This window comes from Phascolarctos cinereus, unplaced genomic scaffold (genome assembly GCF_003287225.1).
Source record: "Phascolarctos cinereus isolate Bilbo 61053 unplaced genomic scaffold, phaCin_HiC Scaffold_4;HRSCAF=312, whole genome shotgun sequence".
NCBI classification, from domain to species: domain Eukaryota; kingdom Metazoa; phylum Chordata; class Mammalia; order Diprotodontia; family Phascolarctidae; genus Phascolarctos; species Phascolarctos cinereus.
This window is the reverse complement of record NW_027555847.1, coordinates 418,330,694-418,354,686: the sequence shown is the minus strand read 5'-3', so window position 1 is coordinate 418,354,686 and position 23,993 is coordinate 418,330,694. Positions and strand designations below refer to the sequence as shown.

General features: G+C 37.3%; 1 long non-coding RNA gene across 1 annotated transcript in view; it reads right to left on the bottom strand.

The window, feature by feature from the left end:
• LOC110223250 (uncharacterized) overlaps positions 1 to 23,993 on the bottom strand; it is a 133,852-nt gene that overhangs the window by 84,502 nt on the left and 25,357 nt on the right. The window contains exon 3 of the long non-coding RNA XR_002328635.2: positions 15,084 to 15,230. This is a non-coding gene — a long non-coding RNA (uncharacterized LOC110223250). The remainder of the gene's footprint in view (positions 1 to 15,083; positions 15,231 to 23,993) is intronic.

The window sequence follows — 23,993 nt, the reverse complement described above, 5'->3', positions numbered from 1 at the left end:
GTGGGGATGAGCACTTGACTGCTAACATCTTGTCCTTACTACCACAAGTATGGGTCCCAGTTTCCTCTACCTATTCTATCATAGCAGACTACATGTTTCCCCAGAATTATTCCCTAATTATTCCCTATCCTAATCATTTTATGTTTTCCTAAGTGTACACTCCCTCCCTTTAGATGGTCTTTTTTGAGCACTTCACTTTTGGGGATCTTTGTCATTGCTTTGTCTTTTGCACTTCCAGTTAGAAGAGTGACAGATTTCCCACCCACCCCTTCCTAGAGTCCACCAATCCTACCCTTGCCCAGCAACAATAACAGCTACAAGTACTTGGCAGTAGTGCTTTGTGCTTGCTAAAGGATTCTGGGCCCCTAGCAGCCTACTTTCTTTTGTTTTCCTCTCTTTCCTTCCTTGAGCACAGGTCAGCAAATATACCTGAGAAATGGGCATTACAGCATCGGTGACTACTGCATAGGATGAGAGTTCTTAGGTTCCAGATTCAGGAACCAGCCAAATAGAGGGAGGAAAAGCTCTTGGAGAAGATGAATACCACCAACTTATCCTGTAGCTAATTGCCTAGAGAAAGCTCAAACTATACCTGGATGGCCAGGAGATCTGCACCTAAATTTGGTGTTTAGAGAGAAGTATCTGAACATAAAGAAGGGTAGCAAAGTCACAATCAAGTTAGAGCCAAGATAGAAGAGAACTCTTGGGCCATTTAAATTAGCCTATACCTGAGTCAAAATTGCTAGATGTGGTGTTTCAGTCTTCACCATAAGGTCTATAACAAAGAGAAACGGCTATTTCCTAAGTAATCAATCTGGACCATCTTGACATCAACCTTGCCAACTTTTCCTCACCTGGTACTGAACATTTTTTTATCCATTTGGGATACTTAAAATTTGGTAAATAAAAATCATCATAATAAAAGAGACAATTTGACAAAGGAAACGCTAAATTTTCAAACCTATCCAAATTTGGGTAGAGTGAATCAGTTGTTTTTGTTTTTCAAACTACTACAAAATAGACTGTCATGGATTAAAGATAGTACGCAAATAATTATATATAGAGCCAGCTGGCAAAATGTAATCATTTTTTAAAGTCACTGTCTGCAGTTTAACCCATACACATCCAAATCACCAACAGAAAGGCTGAATGACCTAAGAAGTCTTGCTTTCAGGTATATATGTAATACTGGTCTACATTGATAAGAACCAAAATATTTTTCCATCTGTCACAAGGTTTTCAACAGATAGAAATGAGTTGACACTTTTTCATGAAAGTTTCTTATGGAATAGGAGGTCTGCCTATCTGTATCACCAAAGCCACCTGCCCAGCAGAGAAAGTAGAGTGATAGGATTTAATTCCCTGTTTTCACTAACAAAAAATAGTGAATCATTACTGCCATATCTCAGCTATCCTCATCCAATGTGGCTATACCAAAAATGAAATGTGAGCCAGTGGCCTTTTGCACAAAGGATCTAAAAAAATGAAGAAACCTATTTTGGAATATTTAAAATCCACTTCTTTTTCTGAATTCAAAACTCTAAAAATCTAATTCATACCTTCTCAGATTCTGAGTCATAAGGATAACTATTTTCCAATTCAAACAAAAGTGGTTCATATGTTTCTATCAACATATATAAGCTTCATAAAAAAATTAAATTAACCATTTTGAAAAAGTATGAGAGAGGAAGGGAAGGCAAATTCTACCACTGGAAAAAATAGATGTATGACAGACATAAAAATGTCCAAATATTTGTTAAGCCTTCTATATTACTAAAATGGTCTAAAGAAAAGGCAAAGCATGGGAAAACTGGAAAAGAGTATGGCAGAAACTAGGCATAGACCAAAATCTACACCATGTACCAAAATAAAGTCAAAATGGATTCATGATTTAGATATAGAGACTGATACTATAAGCAAACTGGGAGAGCAAGGAATAGTTTACTTATCAGATCTATGGAGAACAGAAGAATTCATGACCAAACAAGAGATAGAGAACATTACGAAAAGCAAAATGGATAATTTTCATTACATTAAATTGAAAAGTTTTTGCACAAACAAAACCAATGCAACTAAAATTAGAAGGAAGGTAGAAAATTGGGAAAGAATTTTTACAACCAGTCTTTCTGATAAAGGCCTCATTTCTAAAATATATGGAGAATTAAGTCAAATTTATAAGAATACAAGCCATTCCCCAATTGATAAATGGTCAAAGGATATGAACAGATAGTTCTCAGATGAAGAAATTAAAGCCATCTATAAATCATATGAAAAAATGCTCTAAATCATTATTGATTAGAGAAATGCAAATCAAAACAACTCTGAGGTACCACATCACACCTATCAGATTGGCCAACATGACAAAACAGGAAAATGATAAGTGTTGGAGAAGATGTGGGAAAATTGGAACACTAATGCATTGTTGGTGGAGTTGTGAAATGATTCAACCATTTTGGAGAACAATTTGGAACTATGCCTAAAGGGCTATAAAAATGTGCATACCCTTTGACCCAGCAATAGCACTTCTAAGGCTACATCCCAAAAAGATCAAACAAATGGGAAAAGGACCCACATGTACAAAAATATTCATAGCAGCTCTTTTTGTGGTGGCAAAGAATTGAAAATTGAGAGGATGCCCATCAATTGGGGAATGGTTGAGCAAGTTGTGGTATATGAATGTAATGGAATACTATTGTGCTATATAAAAAATGATGAACAGGCTGACTTCAGAAAAACCTGGAAAGACTTGTATGATCTGATGCTGAGTGAAATGAGCAGAACCAAGAGAACATTATACACAATAACAGCCATATTGTGCAATGACTCATATTGATAAACTTAACCCTTCCCAGCAATACAAGGATCTAAGACATCTCCAGAGGCCTCATGATGGAAAACGCTATCGACAACCAAAGAAAGACCTATGAGAGTTGAATTGCTATGTTTTTTTCTCTTCTATTGAGTTTTGTTTCCTCTTTCTGGTAGTTCCTCTTATTGGTTTTAATTTTTACTTACAACTCCACTAATGTGAAAATGTTTAATAGGAATGTAAATGTATAGCCTGTATCAGATTGTGCACCATCTTGGAGAGTGGGGTGGGGAGGAAGGGGGAGAAAAATTTTAAACTCAAAAGCATATGGAAGTGATTACTGATAAATCAAAATAAATTAATAAAATTTGAAAAAAATAAATTAAGAAAATCACAAAAAAAAAGAAAAAGCTATTAAGGGGGTTGGGTGAACAGCTGATATATATATATGTATGTATATGTATATATGTGTGTATATATACATAATTTTAATTGATTTTATTGTTTAAAATATTGAATATAGAAAAAAAAGGGAAAGCAGTCTGGTGTAGTATAAAGACAACTGGATTTAAAGTAAAATATCCTAAATTTCAATCCCATCTCTGTCACTTCCTACATGACCTCAGGCAAGTCACATAATCTCTCAGAGATTCAATCACCTTATCTGTAAAAGGAGGGGTTGACCTCCAACAACCATCTCTAACTCTGTAAGCCTTGGTTGTTGCTTGCTACAGACTTCTGTAAACGGCATCAGAGTCCCATTAAGAACGTGACGTTTTTAAGAAAACTTCTCTATTCTCAAGCCATTAAGTCCATGCCAGTTAGTCTTAATTCATTTGCTTGGTAACTGGCCTGAAAGAACCTTCTCCTTTCATAAACAATTATATACTAATATACTTATGCTGGAACTGTGAATTGGTCAAACATTCTGGAAAACAACTTTGAACTATGCCAAAAAATGTACTGAATTGTATGCACCCTTTTACTCAGAAAGGCCGTTGTGATATATAACAAGGAGCTCAAAGATGGAGGAAAAGGTCCCATATCTGTGTGTATGTATTAATTTTATATATATATATATATATATACATATATATATACATATATATATATATAAATTATATAAGCACTCTTTGTATTGACTAAGAACTAGAAGCAAAGTGAATGTCCATTTAAAGGGGAAGATCTAAACAAAATGTGTTATAAAATGGTAATGGAATACTATTGTGCTGTCAGAAGGGTTCAGAGGAACTTGGAAAATTTTGTATGAACTGATGCAAAATAAGCAGAACCAGGAATTGTTTCCTTTTTCTTTTTTTTGTTTTTTTTATTATAAACTTTACAAACATGAATGTACAAAGAACAAAAATTGTCTATGAAATCATGAACTTCAATCAATCCAGTTTGTTTCTTTAAGGCATATTAAATTTAGCAGGACAGTAACAAAACTCTTGTCATGTCACCTTCTGAACTCAGGAGCAGAATTAATACAATGACCATAATAAAGTAAAGAAAAATAACAATGAGATACAACAAAATGCAGGAAACTGATGATGAAGCCTGTCTAGGAAAGTGGTAGGCTCTAGATGCAAAATGAAGCATACATCCAACATAACCAGTGTGTGCTTTTTTTTTTGGTTTTATTTAACCATACTTCTTTGTTACAAGGGAGAGTCCTACGAATAAGCATCAATAAAACAATATTTTTTTAAAAAATCAAACAGCTGCCACTGGTGACTCCAAATATAGTTGTATCCCTTAAAAACAGTAGATTGAAAGGCAAGAGTTATTACAAAGTCCTGGAGTGGTTCTCTTTTTAAAAAATGTTTTCCTTAGTTTTACTATCCCTTTAAATCTGTGAGGCATTTTTCAACTACATATGTACTCTTCCACAGAAGAAATTAAATAATGCATGCTGACATCTCCAGTGCCGTCCTGGATTTATGTCACAAGTAGTCTTTGAAAATTGTCAGAAAATCATCAGTCAATAATTACTTATATATAATTACTTATATATAATTACTTATGAGACAAACAGTATGAGAACTGATACTTCAAGGAAGTTAAATATATTTTTCAGTAGTAAATGATGACGCAAATGTTGCAGTCTAATTCCCTGAATGTAACAGTACTAGTTAGAGATTCAAATCACAAACCTAGTCCTACTCTCTGATAGTTCAAGTTAAGCTTTTTGCATTCAGAGAATTTGGGTGAAAATTAGGCTCGCTGCTAGACAAGGTTGAAGTTATCTGTGCCATTATTGTCATCCTTAATCACACTGTTTGCCACCCAGGGTGACCAGTTTTTAGCTGTCCCACAATCATTCAATTGGTGTAATTGCATGTTCTCCATTTTCACTTTTGAGCAGCTTTTCAGAGGAAGCCGAAATCTGATTACTTAAGCTGTTTTTCCTTTGTTTCATAGCTGAACTACAGAATAAGGCTCTCCATTTGGACAGCCATCTATTAAGCATTTAAAAAATTTAAACCTGAATAAGTAACATAATAAATAACACAAATTAATAATAAATTAATTAATATTTGGGTAGCCTGCCGGACGATGTAGAAAAAAAATTAAACTCTACTAACATCCAGCAGTTAGCACTTATGAGTCATTCTCTTGAGCAGAACAAAGGAAGATGCTAGACAACTTTTATTAAGGTGACTCAAATTACTACTCTACGATTATTAAGGTAGTTATTACAAGTTAATTGAATATCAGTTGATTGTACAAAGGAACATTTACTGAGTCTTTAAAGAATGCAGTAGATTAAATCTAGCAAGCAGCCAGCTCTTCAGGTAATAATAGTAATAATGCGTTCTGATTTACCTTAACCTTAGCTTTAAACTCTTCTCCCATCACATCTGAGCACTATAGTATTCTCTTCCATTACCACTCAGGGCCAGCAATTTCACACAGGCAACTATCCAAACAACAGTTTAAAATGGAGGCTATAATCTATGGCACAGAACTCCAAGCTGTAGACTTAAATAAACTGGGTTCAACCTTAAGGGTTGGGGTTTTGTTGTTGTTGTTGTTGTTGTTTTTCATAAATCACTCACTGACTTATCTGCCACCCAGGCTTCCCTGAGGGAGGGCAGAATTTGGTTCATTTTGCCACCTTCTTCTTATCACTGCTGCTGCCACCACCAGGTTTTTCCTGGGGATCTATAAAATATACTTCATGCCTAAGTCTTTATGGAAGTAAGTAAAAGGTTCCCCAGCTCCCATGCAAGTTTTCAAACTAATAATATATAATGCATATAGTCTAGCCTTTATTTCACCTGAGAGACAATGCAAAGTACAAAAGATTCACAAGTGTTAATAAACAACTAAAAAAACTTTCCTGCCAATGACTTTCATCTTTCCCTCTCTGAACATAATGCCACTCCAAATTTGCGGCTACCCCAAAGAGTCAACACCACATACTTGGGAGAACTTTTCAACTGACTAATCCATTCCCCATCAATGATAGACTATTAAGAGGACGGTGGGAGGTAAGGGTCTAAGATCAAAAGGGGCCATATAAAGGCTCAGATATTTGAAACCTCAGACCCAACACTAAGTTATTTTGGGAACGGTTTGTTTTCAGCATGACCAAATTCATCTGCACAACATAGCTTCCTTTTTAGAAATGTGCTAAAAGATCACAGAATTCAGAGCTTAGAGAGACCTGAAAGGTCATCTAGTTTAGAGGTGTCAAAGTCACAACCTCTGGCAGTTGGCCCACATGCAGTCTATAACATTCCTGCCCAAACCAGATTAAAATGTAATTAAGAGGTGCTTTTTAAAATAAATAAATAAAAATACAATACAACATAAATAACATGAATTTGTGGTTTTCTGAGTCAATATGTGGACCACAGAGATCCACTTCCATTCGACTTTGATACCATCCTAGTCCAACTCCATCATATAGAAGAGGAAACTGAAATCCAGAGAGAGTAGTAATTTGCTCAAAGTCACATGGGACATAAAGTAGTATAGTCAGTTGATAAACATTTATTAAGCCCCTACTTTGTGCCAGACACTAAGCACTGGTGATAGTCCCAATCTAGTCTTCTTTCCATTTTATCATACTGTTTCTTTGCCAGGCCCAGTGTGAAAACTCATGATGCTAGGCCAGTGGTCCCCTGCTAAGAGCAATATGCATGCATGAGAAAGGACAAAACATGCCAGCTGCCAGGAAAATGCTTATCTGTCCTCTAGGCTAGTACCTCTTCACTTACTCTCTACCTACCCTGAGTAGGTAATACAAAGCAGTTAAGGGAAAGAGAAGGTACCAGGATATGGGGAAAAGGGGGAAAGGGCTAATAAATGCTCTCTTTTGAAAGAGAATCTAGATTCTTCTTCCAACTAGTATCCCATAGAGAAAAGTTAGGAAATTAATATCAAGGAACTTAATATCAAATAATATCATCTTACTCTGAATGAATAGGACCTGACTCCCAGAGCCATAGAACAGCATGGAAACCAGATTAACCTGAATTGCCCATCCACCCTGCTCATTCACAGGCAAAGAAAGTAAGGTCCAAGAGAAGTGAATCAATCAGCATTAGTATCACAGCCAAGACTTAGAACCTGAATCTTCTTGTTCCTAATATACAGACATCTTTCCTCTATATGAAAAATTGCTGATAGATGATTTAGAGAGAGAAAAAGTTCAAAATTATTCCCAAAATTAAGAATTTCCTTTTACCTCTAGATTTCTATTGCTCATGAAATCCTTCTTTTGGACTAGAGACAACTGAAGCTTGGACCTAAATCCATTCCTAGACAGGACCAAGGAAGAACTCATTCCAATCCAGAACAAAAGTGGTTTTTAGTCTCTCTGTGACCACAGCAAAAGAAGAGAACAGTATGAAGGACACTCATTTACAGATATCCCTACCCAATTCTTCAAACCCACCCTGCACAACAGGTACTTTTCTATTCACCAGCTTCCCAAATTAAATATCCTGGTGTGCAGATTTTTGATATCACTCTCTCAGACTTGTAAAGCAAGTTCATACTCTGCTGTCATTCTTCTCTGCACCCTGTGTATCTCTACCACATACAGAGCCCCCTAGGACTTCAAAAGGAGAGCCATGTGTGGAAGAGATTCATGAAATCAAGCCTTATCTGCGTTCTGCTCACACAACCCAGATTAATGCTGCGAACAACCTCTACAAATGTTACTTGCATCCTCCAAAGCATTTCTAAGTTTAAACAGTTTAAATTTGTACAGCGGTGTTGAAAAGATACCACATAAAATAAGAGATTCTAGAAGACACAATATGGTATAGTGGAAAGAGTTAAAGGACCTGGTTTCAAAGCCTGTCTCTATCACTTAATATCTGTGTTACCATCTGTGTGTCATTTAACCTCTATAGGCCTCAGTTTCCTCCTCTGTAAAATGGGGCAGTTGAGTCAGGCTTGGTGGTATACACATGCAATCCATGTTTCCAGGAGGGCTGAGGCTGGAGGATCTCTTGAGTTTAGGAATTCTGAGCTACAATGGGATATGCTGATCAATCACTCTTACTAAATTCAGCATTAAAATGGTGCTATGGGCCACCATGTTGCCTGAGAGGGGTGAATGGGACCAGGTCAGAAAAAGAATTGATGAAAACTACTATACCAATAAGTAGTGGGATTAGACCTATGAGAGGAAGTTTTATTTCTAGTCTGGGTGAGGAAGGAAGACCTAGTCTGCTGGATAAGGAGGAAGGGAAGGAGGGGGAGATGGAAAGGGAAATGGAGAGACACAGAGGGAGAGGAGAAGGGAGGAAAAGAAAGAAAGAAAGAAAGGGAGATGGAAAGGGAAAGACAGGGAGACACAGGGGAGAGAAAGGAAAGAAGAAGGAGAGGGAGGGAGAGACAGAGGGAGAGACAGACAGACAGACAGACAGACAGACAGACAGACAGACAGAGAGAACGAGGGATTGGTCAAAATGGATTCTAAGATCCCTTCCAACTCCAAATTTGTAGTCCTCTGATCCCTCCTGCAATCCAAAAGCTTAAAAAAAGTAGAGAGAAGGCAAGCAATTTGAACAGGCAATTTAAAAACAACGTCACACCATCATTACCAGCACTACTGGGAACCCTAAGGAACATAACAACCAAAATTACGAGGGCTGAATTGCTGTTGACTCAGCCTTGTTTCTAGCATAACCTAAGCTCTACACCTCCTTTCTCGATGGCTCTCGCTATATATGCACAAAGGTACATGATAGCCATGTGCCCTAGTAAAGGACTAGTTTTCACCTTCGTGAATGGGATCAAATAAACAAATATTCATTGAGTCTCGCTCTGTACAACTTCCACTAAAAGTCCTCCTTCAATGCCTCACCGAGCTGTGGAGTTCTCTGGACTATGCTAAAGGAGTATAAGCTTAGCTCTGTCAAGTTTTAAAACAAGCTTGGCGGGGGATGGTGGGGAATGACACATATGGATCCATTGCATACAAGTAGTCTGGGAGCCAATCAAGCTAAAATTGGAAGAAGTCAACATCACTGATCAATTGTTTGTCAGTGATAACTGTCAAAGACCATCACCTAAAACTTAGAGACATCACATAGCACAGTGAAAAGAGACTTGGCCTGGGAGCAAAGGCCTAGGTTCTAGGGCTCTTTCTGTCACCATCTATGTAATGGTGGTCAAGTCTCTTCACCCACAAGTAGTTTCAGTTTCTTTAAACGTAAAGTAAGGGGGTTGGACTGAGTGGACTAAACACTTTTCCACCCCATGAAGCCACTAGTCCAGTAACTTATGCATGATGAGGCCTTTCAATGAGATGGCCAGTTGTTCTTCAATACCTAAATGAAATGTAAGGAGTTAAATTTGCCAACTAGTAAAAAGAATAAAAGGAAACACCAAACTGAATACTATATAAGTACAATGAGCAAGTTTGGCCCTGGTGAAGAGTAGAGGAACCATATCTTCCTCTTTCTTTTTAGAAATGTGTTCCGGGCTGGATATGTCCTGACTTAGGACTGTGCCATGGTAGTTTATGTTTCATACAGGAACAAAACAAAATAGTCATTCAACAGTTAACAAAAGGAGATTTACTAAAACTTTAGTAGGAGAAGGACATTCAACAAGGATAGCATTGAGAATCATTTGAGTTGATTCAGCTTAACGAAGTTCCTGCTAAGATCCACCAGCCAAGCATCTGAGAGCTCTTCCAGCTCCCCATGGCTCCTTTGTACCCAGGTAATGAGGAAATCACACCAAAGGTCTGAGTCCTTAGTCCTCTGAGACTTCCAAGTCTTAAGGAATGTCTCAATACCTTTCAAGGGAAAACTAGCCTAACTTGCATGTGGGGAGGGGTAAGAATACTGTTCTATCACCAGGTGCATGACTATGGATGTAACATGTTCTATAAACTGTCAGGTGCATCAGTTGATTTTGCTAAATGTTTTTTTCTCTTTCTTTTTTTGACCTTCGTTACAAAGACTGGATCCCCTCTTCTCAGCAATGCAAGAATCTATGACAACTGTGAAAGACTTATGATGGAAAATGCTATCCACATCCAGAAAAAGAACCATGGAGTCTGAATGCAGATGGAAGAATACTATTTGCCCTCCTTTTATTTTGTTGTTTTGTTTTATTTCTTCTTTCTTGTGGTTCCTCCCATTAGTTCTAATTCTTCTATACATCATGACTAATGTGAAAATATGCTTAATATGAATGTATATGTAGAGCCTATATCAGATTGCATGCCATCTTGGGGAGAGGAGAGGAGAGGAGAGGAGAGGAAGGGGAAGAAAATGTAAAATTCAAAATCTTATGGAAGTGAATGTTGAAAACTAAAAATAAATAAATTATAAAAAAAAAAAACAACAACAACCAGATCCTTCATTAGGGGAAGGAGGGGAATGTATTCAGAAATGATGGTTAATATAAAAACAAAGTAAATCTATAAAAAAAATTAAAACAAAGAATATTGAATTTTATTTCTTTTCAGATTCTATGACTACTGAAAATCACTGAGCTGCTTCTTTTTAATGTTTGTATTCATGATACCCATGAAGATTCTTCACACAAGCAAGAACCATTTGGCAAAGAGAGAAAAGTATGATGGACTAACTATAACATCTGAAGAACAATCCCTACAGGTAATTAAAGATTCAAAATATTTTATCTTCAATCCAGCTGTAGGAGCTGCCTCTGACTTTTGCCACCCAGGCAATATGTGAAAACTAGCATAGCAATTTTAAAAATTAAAAAAAAAGAATATGGCAACAATGTGTCGTTGAAAGATAAAACAAACTTGAGAGTTGGTGGGGACTGTCTCCAAATTTCTTTGCTCAAAATGCCACAGACATCATATCAGATTTCTTCAGCAGCCTAATCAGAGCCACCTATTAAGTCCTATCAAATAAAAGTAAACTATGAATAACACGGACATCATAGAAGAGAACAAGACCTTCGTGCAACCTAGAGAAGGCTTGAAAAATTCCAAGACTGGGCAGTAAACTGATCCAAACATTGTAAAAAGCATTTGAGAATTGTGCTCGGAAAGTGACTAAAATGTCCACACTCTTTGACCCAGAGATCCCACTTCAAGGCATAAGCTTCAAGATAGTCAAAAAACAAAGATAGAAAGGTACCACATGAACCAAAACATTTAAAGCAATATTTTTAGTAGTAGGAAAGAACTGGAAACAAAGTAAGTGCATATCAGTTGGGAAATAGCTAAACAAATTGTGGCACATGAATATAATAGTATAATAGAATTTTTTTAATTTTTTTGTTTGTTTTTGGTTGGGCAATGGGGGTTAAGTGACTTGCCCAGGGACACACAGCTAGTAAGTGTTATGTGTCTGAGGCCGGATTTGAACTCAGGTTCTCCAGAATCCAGAGCCGGTGCTCTATCCACTGTGCCACCTAGCTGCCCCTTTTGTCTTGTTTTTTGTTTTTGTTTTTGTTTCTTTGTATAATAGAGTTTTATACAGTCAGTTAGGTGACACAGTGAATAGAACACTGGGCCTGGAGTCACGAAGATTTGAATTCAAATTCTGCCCCCAAAAACTTACTAGCTGAGTGACTCTTTGCAAATCACTTAACCCCTGATTACCTCAGTTTTACCAACTGTAAAATGGGGATAATAATAGCACCTACCTCCCAGGGTTGTTGTGAGGATCAAAAGAGATAATCTTTGTAAATCACTTGGCATAGTACCTGGTACGTAGTAGGTGTTCTGTTCTCCTCCTTCCATAATAAAATATTACTAAATTATAAAAGTGCTAAATCTGAGGAATTCCAAGAAGCCTGGGAAGACTTATATAAACCGATGCCCCACACTAAGTAGAACCACAGAAGTTATACTCAGCCCTGCACACATTTGAAAATCAAGCCTCCAAGTGTTATTCTTCCCCAGAGCCTTCAAGCCTTCGCTGGAATATGTGTGACGTCATCCAAAACTAATAAACAGAACAACAACCACCAAAAAAGCCTATGAAACACAGACAATGAAATGTGCTGGCATGAAAAACATGGGCATTTATCTTTTTTAAGTCCTAATCCCAGGCCTTGACACAGCATGGAAATGATCCCAAATAGTAAGGCTACACCTGTGGAAAGCAAGCTCTAGCATGTTCTAACAAGCTGGAAGGTTTGGGGTCCAGGCCTATAATTGGCTGCCTTCATCTGAGGACTAAGTTAGCTACATCTGAAAAGACTCACGACGGTTGGCATCAGAGTGATAAACTTACTTTTTGGCCCCGACAACTCAAAGACCATCTACTATACTTGTAAACCGTGTCAGTTGAAGTAGTATGCTGTTAAAAAAAATGGAGAGATCCTAGATTTGTTGAAGCAAGCATGTTGAAAAGTAACTCCTGTGCCGGTCTCCCTGAATATTGTATCCAAGGCAGCTTAGCTACCTAACCTACCTAGCCCTAGATCAAATCCAAGCTCTTCCTTGGAATATAGCCCACCTACAAGCATTTATGAAATGTTTGTTACAAAACAGCTACATTAGGCAAACATGTGAGGTAATGGGGGACATCAGAATACTCCCTAACTACAAAGCAGAAGTGAGGCAATTGCAAGCATCTCAGACTTTAGAAATATTATAAAGATATGTAGCAAGGCAACCTAAAACAATGTGATAAAGCTGGGTCCTGCAAGTATATCCTATTTTTTGCAAATCCAATATAGGAAAATGTAATTTGCAAAATAGTTATACTTGGGTCATTATTGAATGAATAAAAGAATTACCCTCTTTACAAGAAGAAATGGAAAGACCATTGAACTTGGATTCAGAAAATTTAGCTCTGAATATTAGAGTTGTCATTCACTGTGTCCTCAATTAAGTCACTATATTTGTCCAGGTCTGTTTCCTCATCTACATGTAATATGGATGTTGATCGAAATAACTCATGTTCAATTTGATGAGTCTTCCCAAAGCACTTTATGAGATTATAGGGTAGGAAATCTTCACCAAGAAAGTAGTACTTCCCATGAATGTGGACACACACACTTAACCTTCTCTCCAGCTTGTACTCCTGACTCTCCAGATTTTCTCTACTACACCACAGAAAATCTAGAAGCTCAGTTCACCCTTAGACTTCTCATCATCTCTTCCCTGCAGTTTTCTCCTCAGGTTCGCGTGGTTCCTCCTAGAGCCTATATTTTGGGGAAATCACCCAGGCCAGCCAGGTCTTCATTCCTCTCCAGGCTGCGCTCACCCTTGACTCTTCAGACTTTCCATGCTCCCAAATTAGGTAACTTTATCTCCCATCCCTATTCTAGTATTTCTCTATCTCAGAGCTGGAATTATCTTTCTTTTGGCTTATATTTGTGTTCCCAGAACTTAGCACAGTGTCTGGCATATGGTAAGCACTTAATAAATGCTTATTGACTTGACTTGAATCTTGTTGAGAGGCATGCAACATGGTTACTTGTTGGGATGACACAGAAAAATTCTGTACTCCAACATTCCAGTGGTAATAGTGGCCAAAAGCAGAAGCATGGCATCAGTGAACCTTTTTCTTCTGGTCATTTGATGCCCAATACTTGAACTCAAGAAACTTCGATCCATATAGTAATTTCCAAGAGTGGAAATATCCATTTTCAAGATTGCTGGTCACTAACTTGTGCTTATAAAATGAAAAAGAAAGGATAAAGAAGGCAGTCAGTGACTCAAGATCCAGTTTCAGTCTTACCTAGGCAAGCATGTTTCTCCTCTTGCCATGTGCTTCTGCCATGGGCCACCATTGCTACTAGGGGGTGGGATTGCAAGGAAGAAGAAATCCTCACCCTTCTTTCCTATAATTCCAAAGAAAAGAAAGTGCTCAAAAAGAATGCCAAGGTAGAAGGTTTCAAAAGAGAGAGCCTTATTCTTACAGTCTACAGAAGCAAACAGATTCCAACAGGCATCTGTTACTCCAGCCCAGTGCTCAGCCGTCTTCCCATCATGGGTAACCCATTTGGTTGCCCATTGATAACCCATCTTAATGAGGCACCAGAGTGCATGCCTCTCAGCAAGACTCAGTTCACATAGAACTGATAGGAAGTGCTCACCTATATTTGTGGATAAAAAGTCTGCACCCTGAAATCTCACAAAGAGGGCTGGAGGAACTCATCAAATTGAGTAGAAGGTCTTCCATAAACTTCCTATTACATCGATCCTAAGAAAGTTTGACTAGATGATCTTTAAGGTCCCTTTGAGCTCTGTATCTCATGATTCTATAATAAATGTTGCTATGATGGGAAGGGGGAATTTATTGTTATTTTAATAATCAGCTCTCCCAATGAATTTAAATGCTTTGATTACAGAGATCTTTTCAGATATGCATATGTTACATATAATTAAATACACCTGAACTTAGAAGCAACAGCAAGCTGACTTTTCCTGAGTCTGGGCTCTCCATGGAGGGAAAGAGAATGGAATGAGAGTCAGAAGACCTGGGATTAGATTTTTGCTCTCCCAAAGTCATCTATTAACAAGTCATTTCACCTCTCTTGGACTGTTTCCTCATCTTTAAGTAAGCACGTGGGGTTTGATGACTTCTAAGGTCCCTTTCAGCATCTAAAATTCTGTGACTCTGTGATTCCAAACCCAAAAGTCAGGCACATGTAGCATGAGGTACTTTGAAAAGCTACAACAGTAACAAACCAAAATGAAATTTTTGTGACTGTAGGACAGAAGAAATTTCCAGTGATTATTGAATCTTTCAGAGACAAATAGCAATCACCACCAGAAGTTTCACCTTCTAAAAATAAATATGTAATATAAAATGTTAGTTTCTTGAGTGGTAGATATCCATGGGAATATTGTACTTACTCTTGGAAGTAATTTCAAATCTTCATTTTCTTATCCCAAGAGAATTTTCTCTGACACATGGTTTCAGACAATCTTACTGATCTTAACCAATATATGTGCCTTTGATGTCTTGTCTCAGCCAGAGCTTCTTGTGTAATTCAATAATTCCTGTAAAAATATTTATGTTTGAAATACATAACAATCCTTTGTGCCCTAGTTTATGTTTTGTGATATATATGTGTGTATATATATATATATATATATGTATATATATATGTGTGTGTATATATATATATATGTATGTATGTTGATGTCAGGAGAAAAAGTAACCTCTCTAAACAAGACTCAGAAACAATTGAACAGAGCAGCCTAGTGTTCAACAATCTCAGTTACAGCTAGGACTCCCTATTCAACAAGAACTCTTGGGAAAGCTAAAAGGAAGTTTGCTAGACAGAAGGTACAACATCTCATACCATATACAATAAACATTTAATGGATATGGGATCTAATTAGGTCTCATCATCAAAAAAAAATAGGAAAATAGGAAAAGCAATTTGCATAACTATGGGTGGAGGAGAATTCTTAATTAAACAAAAGATAAAAATTACCATAATGTACAGTAAAATATATTTCAATCATCCAAAATTTTGAAAGCTTTTGCATGAACAAAATGCTCTTTCTTCTGCAATGACAGAAAAAAAGGAAAGAGGGCAAAATGGGCTAACAATCATATGGTTTTTAGATCACCTATAAACTTCAATTTGACTCTCAGTACTCTAAATGTGAGCTTCTTATCTGATGTCCAATAGAGTGCGCATACTAATAGGGAAAGTATATCATATCAGTCTTGAAATTCTCACTGTACAGGAAATGAGAAAGGAGAAAAAAAATTGTATGGAAGGATAGATCACAGGTACATCATAGAGAATCAAAGAATGGAGTTGTTTTTATCATATATCCAAAAGCAACAAGAAATATCATTTTGTATTTGGTGATATTTAGTCATCTCATTCTGATAAGTATTTGAAAAAAGACAACCATGAAAATAATTGAAGTTTTTGAACACACATCAGTTGCTGAGGAGGAAAAGGTAGAGGAATTCTATGAAGAACTCAATAAAAATATACAAATTTAAGCAATATATACTATGCTACACATTGACTTCAATGCAAATGTAGGAAAAGGTGAGGATGGCAAGAAATACATAGGATAGCACGGTTCAAGGAACAAAAAAAGAAATGAGAAAAGCCAAAGAATTGTAGATTATAAAGAAGTCTCGTACCTCTGTATCATGTACACTTTTTTTTAAAGAAATTAACTAATTAGCACAGCACATGGCAAAAACCAAGTAACATAACTAAAAATGTAATAGGTTATATTTTAGCTGACAAAAAATCTTGCTGTTAATGTGTTGTCCCTGAATCAGCTGTCTTTATATAATTGGAACACTCTAGAAAAAAAGGAAAAAGATCAGAATTGGTCAAAGTCTAAAAAGAAAGAATGAGAAAGAGATATGATATTCAACTAATCACCTAAATCCCAAATGTTTGTTCTTTAAGGGAAGTTCCAAATTAATGAGATCACAGATCCATTTGAATATAACCAAAGTCAATACCATAGAATAAGAAGAGAAATTGTTCATTGGGGAAAAAAAAAAAAGATCTGCAGCAAATATCTCTGAAAAAGGTCTAATATGCAAGATAAACAAATTCATGCAAATATATAATAAGAAAAGGCATTTCCCAATGTGTAAGGAATCCAAGGATATAAACAGGTTATTTTCTAAAGGAGAAGTGTGTTGTCAACGATTATATGAAAGACAACTCAAATAACTAATCGTATAGGCAAATTAATACATTGCTGGTGAAGCTGTGATTGATCCAGCCATTCTGGAAAACAGCTTGGAATTATGCCTTTTAAAAAAGTTACTAAGACGTCCTTACCTATCACTACCTCACATTATGAAGAAGAAAGAGATTGGTCTGGGTCATATTTAGGGAATTCTGCAGCATTTTTAGTCATCCTTAGGTCCTTAATGCCATTAGAGTTCATCTCTTTAATGCCAATATTCTCTCTGTAAATCATCAGACACCAAAGTCTCAGAAAAATCTTAATTTCAAATGATTCAAAGGGTAATGAATGTAGTGGATGTATAGAAAGATACATAGTAAGGGGCAGCTAAGTGGTGCAGTGCATAGAGCACCCACCCTGAAGTCAGGGGGACCCAAGTTCAAATCCAGCCTCAGACCAAACACTTGACACTTACTAGCTGTGTGGCCTTGGGCAAGTCACTTAACCCCAATTGCCTAAAAAAAAAAAAAAAGATACATAGTACATGAGAGTACACAAAACATATTACTATGGATGTCTCTTGATCAAAAAGTGGTATGAAATACATTTGCAGGGACAGATATGACTGAAAAGGGAGGTATGTCTATCATGCAGTGAGAGTAAAAGATAACAGATAGAAAACTCATTTGATAAACTCCCAGAAAATACTAAGCACTGCTGCAGAGAAGGTCTCTATCCCATTAAGGCATTTCTCAGTGGAGGATTTACCAAAAAGACAGGTAATAATTTACAGGATAAGGAGGTATGGATGTTTTATACCACAAGAGTGATGTTGATGAGAGTATCTCTACTAAGGAAATCATGGAATAATCTAGGTATTACTACATATAGAAAGAGATGAGAGGGGGGAAAAAAGGAGAAAGGAAAAAAAACAAAATTGGGTTGAAGGAAATAAAGGGAAGTGGGGTGGCTATAGGAAGAGAGAAGGCAAAGAAGGTAGAGAAAAAGGTCAAAATCTTCCACCTTTAACACACTTTTCCTTACTAGGAGGCATCCTAATTAGGTGGATCTGGAATCAGAAGATTTAGCCATTTAACCTCCTTGGGTATTAATTTCTTCAAGTTAATTCAATTCAACAAGCATTTAAGGGCTTAATATGGCCAATTACTGAGATTAAAAGGGGGTTGAACTAAATGACCTCTAGCCCCTTCTAGGCTAAGTTTATGATCCAAAGATGCTACTATCACTCATCCTTTACCTAACAGGGCTGACAGAACAGCTCTAGCCCACCACGACCTGAAATTGATCCCCATCAACCCTTACAGGCTCTATCGCTTAGCAGCAGCTGAGGTACATAAAAGAAGAATAATCAGATCAGGTGGGTATGAAATAAAATCTTGCCTCAAAATTTCACATGACCAGAGAAGAGAGCACTTCATAAGCTGAGTGAAATAACAGATATTTTACAAGTGTTAGTTTGATCTCAGATTTAAGAAAATATTTTTGAAAAAATAAATAACAAGGTAACTAGAAAACACTTGGTAAAGCCATGATAGTTAAAAATAAAGTAGTATAAACATAAATATGAATAAAGTTGGATGGCAGACTAAGGCTAGAAATTTAATCTTTTGTTTTCTTCACTCAGATAAAAAAAAATCTAGTTTTTCTAGCTAGAAATAGAAAACCTCCGAAGTTTTTCCTAGAATTTTCTGACATTTTCCCCTGGGTCCCTTTCCCCTAAGAGAGATCTATTCCTGGAACTTTTGGCCTATTTCCCCATTCACTGATTGTACTTTAAAATTTTATTACGCATTATCATAGTCCTATGTTGTATTACCCTTCTTTATGTACAATTGTTTTCTCCCTCCTAGATTGGAAACTCCCTGAGGACTGGAACTAGGCAATTTTTAATCTTTGCACAGCACAACAATGCTTTACATTAAGAAGTCCTGTAATAAATGTTCTTTGAGTTGAAATGAGTAGATAACCCTAGTTACTCTATGATTTGAGCCAACCCAGTAAAGGCCTCCCCGAACAATGTATATTGTGTTTGCCTTGAACCTTCAAAAAGGAAGCAAAGACAGGTCAGAGATTTTCCACTCCTGCCCTAGACCCTAGGGTTGGAGAAGCTACTTTCAAATATTCTCCCATAAAAAGTTTTATCTTTAAAAAGTTCACTGTATTGTGACAGGATCTCTGTGTAGTTGTCCTTTGCAGGCATAAACAACTTGACAATGACTTGAAAATATTCTCCCCTCTGACCTGCTTTATCTGCCACAGAGCAGTCTTCACATAAAGCAGACTGTCTGTTACAAGAGGGCCTCTAATGAGCAGACTGTGAAGCCAGGCATGATTAAAATCCAGTTGCTCTTCCTGCCATGCTGGTAAGGAGCATGCCCTTGAATGAGACGTGGACAGAGCCTTTTTAAATATAGCAACTCCTTTTACTCAAAACCTCGGTCAGTTTGGATTTGAGAAATACACACTCTAAAAATGTTTGAAACAACCAAATGAACATAGTTTTCTCCACTGACTTCAAGAAGGAGGAACAGAGCTAATTCACTTAGAGAATCAGCCTAGAGAAAAGAGGGGGGAAAGGAGGTGAGGAATGCTGATGGATGGCAGCTACAGTAGACAATGTTGAAGGCTTTTTAAGCTCACTTGAATGACATTAAGCCCAATGAACACTTGAGCATCAATTGGAATCTCTATCTCTTTGTTGGTACAGTTTCTTTTGTGAACATCCAGTTTCCACAAAGGCTTTTACTTCCACTCCATCTTGCTTTTGAGCAGAATTCTACTCGGAAAAGTAGGAAGAAAAGAAAGATGTTGACTCAAAAAAAAGGAAGGACTTCCTTTTACTTAAGCTGCCTAAAAATGTTTGACTTTGTTAGTTCCTTATCACTGGAAGTTTATTGACAGTGCGGTACAGTGAGGAAGGCACTAGCCATGGAGTCAAATCTTACCTCTGTCACTTACCACCTGGATGACCATTGCCACTGAACCTCATTAAACTTCAGGTTCCTCAACTGTAAAATGAGGGGAACGAACCAGATGGCCCTCCTGCTCTAAATCTATGTATGAGCCTATGAGTAGATGACCTCCAATATCCCTCCATACTCTTAAGAGTCTATTAAAGTGGTCCAACAACTCTGAAAGGCAATTTGGAATTAGGCAAAGAAAGTGGTTAAAGTGTCCATACGCTTTGACCTAGAGCTTCCCCTACCAGGCTAATATCTGAAGTAATAACAAAAAAAGGAAGGCCCCATATGTGCCAAGATATGTGTAGATTTACACTTCTTGCAATAGCGAAGAACTGGAAGCAATGCAGATGTTCATCAACTGGAGAATGGCTAAGCAAGTTGTGATAAATGGATGGAACAGAATACTGTGCTCTAAGAAACAAATTATATATAAGAAATGGGAAGACATTTATATGAATCGATGCAAAGTGATGTGAAAATAATATATGCAAATGACTGACAAGGAGGCAAATGAAAAGAACAATAATAAAATGACAAAAAAACAATGCTATAAAATTGTAATGACAAAGTTTGGCCACAAAGAAGAGAAATAAGAAGGCACCTCACCCTAATTCTTTGTGGAGGTGGAGGAGCAATGCTACAGTCATGAAACACTGCAGATAATGCAGAGTTTTTCAATAACTTAGTTAAGTTTTCTAAATCTTTTTCTTTATTCTGTGTTCTAGGATGGCTCTTGGGGGGGAGGATTTTGTGAAATGCAGGTGATATAAAAACACAAGATATCAATAAAATGATTTTAAAACAAAACAGATCCCCCCAAAAATGTCTATGAAAATATTTGGAAAATTTTCACATCAAGGGGTCTGCCAAATAATATAATATTCATTTGTCATAATAAGTGAATATTCCTCACCAACCTGTACATTTAATTTCAGAAAATTAAAAAATTAAGAAAACCTTATTTCACTTTTACCTACCTAGGTTAGAAACACTGGAAGGAGATCCTGACTGTGACTTGGTTCATTCTTAGTATTTGGTTCATTCTCTTGCACCCTGTGAATAAAACCACTACCACCAAATTTTAAAGCATTAAATGGTTTCAGCTGCTATTTCTACCCCTCCCCCCTCTAAACTGCAGGGTAAGTAATGAAATTGTATGGAATATTCTATAGGAAATAATGAGCTCCACAAAACTGAAAATATGCCTTCCACTCTTGTTATTTGTATAATAAGCTAGGGAAACCAATGAAATTTAGCTATGCATAGCAAGGAAACCATATCATAACAGGAGTAAGCACTCCTTTATAACTCTGACTAAATTTGCTAGAAAACTGCAAAGCACCAGGATTAATAACAGTTGATCCTCTGCTGAAAAATCTAATGGGGGAGGCAGATTTGTATTAGGAATGAAACTATTTCAAGCATTTGCTCAGTGAAAAGGGCTGTTTATCATAGCCTTAGCAAACATAAATACAGCTCAGAAAAACAAAACAAGGGGTCAAACAGAAAACAAGATTTTTGGCTCTATTCCTGCTTTCAACTCAGTTCATTCAATGCCTGGTTCCCATGAAAAACATTTATTCTGCATTGCAGTCCATTTCTCATCTCCCCAGATAACAGTCCCTATGCCTGGGAAAGACAGCTTAGTGCTTCCCCATCAGCAAGGCACATGGCATACGGTAAGAGAAAGGGAGAGAGTCTGGCTTTCTAAACCCAACCCAAAAGCCCAGTGGGTGCAAATTAATGAGAGAGACAGAGACAGAGACAGAGAGAAAAGACAGAGAAAGACAGAGGCAAAAAGTCAGACAGACAGACAGACAGAGAGATGCACTTTAGAAATGAATACATCATCTGAGACCAAGTAGGGACTCTGGCCATATGGTCAGCCTTTCCAGTAGAGAACTTGTTGTCACTGCTGTTACAGTCAGGAAACAGATGGTCTAGTCATTTCTTGGTCTTGGCATTTCAAGAAGCAAAAAGTTCTCTAAGACAGATAGGCCCTGACTCTTACCGACTTTTTCAAGTTGGCATTCAAAAGCTTAAAGATACAAACTTGTGTGCACTGATATTCAAATAAGCAGTTACCATAAGAATCTGGTCAGTCACTCATCAGATTTATCATTCTGTCTCTGAAGGGTTTTTTTCCTGCTTTCTTTAAATTCATATGGTGATTGGTCTCACAGAACAAACCTAAGCATTCAAGAATTCAACTCCTGGTTGTTACCTAAGTCGCTGGAAATTTCCATAAAGAAGGATTTTCTGCTTCACATTTGGAAGCATAAAATCATACAGCTTTTGAGTTGGGAGAGCAAAAGAGAGAGAGACAGACAAACAAAAAGCATTTATATAATGCCTACTATATGTCAGGCACAGTGCTAAGTGTTTTTTTTTTAATTATTTCATTGATCCTTACAACAACCCTGAAAGGTAGGCCCTATTATTATCCCCATTTTATAGTTGCAGAAACTGAGGCAAAGAGAGGTTAAGTGACTTTACGAAGGTCATACAACTAGCAAATTCTGACACCAGATTTAAACTCAGTTCTTCCTGACTCCAGGCCCAGCTTTTCATCCAATGGGACACCAGTTATCTCTAAGGGAAGAGATCTTGGAAACATCTAATCCAACTCAGTATTTTGGCAGATAAAATACTGCCCCAGAGAGGTTAGGTGACTTAACTGTATAATAACATCTGTAGGACCTTACTTCCAGGGTTCTTGTGAAGATCAGATAGGATGCTAAAATCTCAAAGGGCCACACAAAGATGAGCTACTACTCTGATTACACCTTAATTGCTGCATTACACTGATCAAGAAAGACCGATATTTTTCCCTTGATGATGGGCAGTGATGTAGTACTGATTGCAAAGAAGGATGTGATACGTCCATCATGACGTGAATGTGCTCAGACTTGCTGTGATGCTACCTTCCCAGTTTCTGCCAACTCATGTAGCTGATCCTTGAGCCTATAAACAATCTCTGCCACCAAGCATAAGAATAAATAGTACCTTTGATTCTCGTTGTATCATTATGGCTGGAGTTCTCAAATATGTTCAAAAGCTGACAGTGCAGAATCTTTAAAGCGGCTAGGTCAAAGATTCACCCTAAGCAATCTCAAGAAAGCATTGTCATCATGGACCATGTGGAGCATAACATTAACCTCATTACCACCACTCGTGCCCCCCAATCAGTTAGGAGGTGACAATCTTAGCTCTGACACACAGTAGCCTAAGAGGTAAATGCAGACACAATGCATAGTTCCTTGACTGCCTTTCCATGTGTTCATATAAGAGAAGATACACACAAAACCATATACAAAGCTGAAAAGCCTCCCACAAATTTCTAACAAGGTAACAAGTCTGTTCTTTTTCCCTGGCAACATACCTAGGTCTGAGCTACCTTAGTCAAAGGCTCAGTGATGGCAGCTAACCTAATCACCATAAGCACAAGTCACCACTCATCCTACAACTTAATCATCCTCCCTCTATGTCACCCCCAAACCCTCATAATGAAATGGCCCAACAGCCCATTTGTGGACAGTACCATTCATTCCCTAGCCTTAGTGCTGACAAAGCTAGGTGTAACTTACTGTGCTGTTACCCCTGGCCATCAAGCTGGAGGAAGATAGCTAATCAATAAAACAGCATGAACAGAGAAGTACATTACAAAGATTACATATGCATCTGTGTAAAAAATGGTTTGCAGAAAGGTGAAACTTGAGTCATGAAGCCTATTACAAGGTGAGGAGAGAAGAGATGAGCAGCTTAAATGAGGGTGGTGATAGTATCTGAAGTGGAGAGGAGAGGTATGCAAACTATTTTGAAGAAGGAATCAACAGTTTTGGCTACTGGCTCAGATTGGTGAGATGAAGGCAAGAGAAGAGTCTAAGATAAAGAAGATGGAGAAGTGATCAGAGAGATACAGGAGAACTCAATGTCATGGAAGCCAAAGGTGAGGTGATCAAGAAGCAATGGATGTTCAACACTATTAAATGCTACAGAGCAGTTAGGTATGACGAGGACTAAAAAGGTGTCATTGGATTGGGTGGTTAGAAAGGCATTAGTGATCTTGGGAAAAGTCATTTTAGTCAAGTGATTAGAATTTATTTCAGATAGTAAGGGATTGAGAACTGGTATGGATGGAAAAGAGGGTAAGCTA